We start from the raw sequence: 2,552 nt of genomic DNA on the forward strand, positions 1-2,552 counted from the left end.
TCATTGACAGTTCTAAGCAGTTAAAACACGCATAATAATAATGAATTAAGAAGTTTAAGAATGTTTTTACAAGTGGACTAAATGTGTAGGGAATGGTAGAGGACAAGAAATGGAAACAATCTTGTAATAGTACATCATAATTGTCCAAAGCACAAATTCAGTTAGGTTCAACTATCTATGATGCTCAAAGAACATTTAAATTCGTTATGTTGAGTCTGTCCTGTATATCCTTGTAATAACAACCACAACAGCAACAATAAAGAAGAAATTCTCAAAATTAATATTGTGTTTTAATGGGACAATATGAATGTCTTACATCCATCTCTATTTTAACATCTGAGTCCTATTTATTAGCGAACTTCCTTTTATCCATCTTTGTTCCTCACACACTGTGAATAATTCTTTCAGTTGTTCATACTATCTCCCTTCACGTGATATATTTACCGAATTATCATGGCCCACTTATAAGCATTGCTTTGGAAGACTAAACAAAGTAAGTCCATTCAATCTCTCTGTGCAAATGACATTTTCAAAAACAAATTGAAAAAAAATCCATTCAATATAAGACGCAATAAAAATGCCGTAAAAACTGGGTACAAAGTCAAACCAAGCAAGTTTGTACTTTTTAATTATTGTCTTTCCCAAATGGGAAGGAAAATAAAAAATACAAGAACTTTAATTTTTGAGACCAGACTGGGAAACTGTAATTACATTAGCAACATCCAACAGTGTTATCAACACTGAGCAATTCCTCTCATCTCAACACAGCAGCCGACTCAGAAAATCACACCTTCTAGCTCATAGGATTTGTGACACTTGGTAATGCATGTGTAATTGGGTAAAAATAGTCATTACTGCAAACTTTATTTTTTTTTATTTGCTTCTGTATTTCTCTAAAGGAAAAAATACTCATGGATATCCTGCTGCTGCTTCAAGAAGGCTATGGGCAGGTTCTGTTTGGAGGAGTATATAGCATGACTTTTTTCAGTCCCAGTCATGTAAGTGCTGCCATATTCCTGACAGGAGAGAAGAGGTGCCAGCGGAATCATTAGGAGTTCTCCTTCTTACAAAGCAGCAGGAGCTGCCTGGAAGGTTCCCAATCACTTTCTCTTGACCAGATCTCCTTGTCTCCATTATGCTAATTTCTCACATTCTTGGATGCTGCTTCCAGACCATATTCCTAAAATATGAATCAATAATGTTCCTCCTCTGCTCAAAAACCTACCATGGCCTCTTACTGCTGATTGCTTAAAGTCTATCCTTCCAGCATCCATCCAGAGAATAAATTCATTAGGAAATGTAGCCCCATTCTCTTGGTAATACTTATTTTCCTCTTTTCTATACCTTGAAACCTCTGCTTTTGTCTTGTTTGGTACCAGTGTTCTACTTTTGTTGGTGCCGTGTTCTCTCCTTGAACTGCCTTTTCTTCTCCCTTTTGCCTATTCAAATCTCTGCCTTTCCTCCAGCCCTCATCCATCCCTGAGGCCTTCTCTATCTTCCTATCATTCAGATAAAAAGGCCTTTTCTGCAAGAAAGGAACAAAGCCATACAAAGGCAGAAGGGGATTTAGGGGTGGGAAAGTTTACCCCTCACCTTTAATTCCATGTAGTCTTAAATATATAATTGCCACATTTCATTCCATTTTAACTCCACCTAGATGTTCCATGGCATCTGGTTTTTAATTCTTTCATTTATTTTTTGAAACAGAAAGTTACCACTTTCTTCCAAAGTTGTCAGTCCTCCTCTGTGTTCCGTCTCTTTGATGCTACCTTATACTCAGGATGCACAAACCTGAAATTCCAAACATCATCCTTCAGAATTCTTTTCTCTCCTTTGCTGCACATCTGGTCTCCAAGAACTATAGTTTCTAATGTTAACATCTTCTCCTCGTCTTCACTGTTACTGCCTTAGTTGAACCTTCACCATTTCCCTGAAGATTTTCTGTGGCAGTCTCCCAGTAGATCCCAGATACTTAATTCATTTTCCATGTTTGTCTTTGTTCTGAAGGGAAAATATGATCATTTAAGGAAAAAATTCCGGAGTGGCATTCCATTGCTTTTAGTGTAAAATTGAAATTTTGTAGTTGAACTGCCACGTTTTCTCTGATCTGTCTTGCTTCTTTCCTCGCATCTTTTCTTCCTCTTACTGTCAGTCTTATCCTTCCCCACCACTTGACCCTGAACATGACAAGATCCTTTATGACCCACATCACTCTCAACCTGCAATGTGTTACCCCATCTTTTCTCCTCATCCCCTATTCAATCATCAAAATTCCTTTTAGGTATCATCACACCTGAGGAAGTTTCCAGAACATCCAGATCTAGGTAACATTCTATTTCTCTGTGTGTACTTAATCCTATCACAGCACTTAAATGTCACTTTTAATGTTGGGCTGCCCAAATAAAGTCTGAACATCTTGAAGGCAGAGCACCTAGCATCTAGCACAAGACCTGGCGAAAATGAAGTCCTCGTAAATAATTATGAATGCATGAATAAATAGCATGTAATCCGAAGTTTCTCCATATGGCTTTTTTATTTTTAGAATTGTTCAT

This window comes from Pongo abelii, chromosome X (genome assembly GCF_028885655.2).
Source record: "Pongo abelii isolate AG06213 chromosome X, NHGRI_mPonAbe1-v2.0_pri, whole genome shotgun sequence".
NCBI classification, from domain to species: Eukaryota; Metazoa; Chordata; class Mammalia; order Primates; family Hominidae; genus Pongo; species Pongo abelii.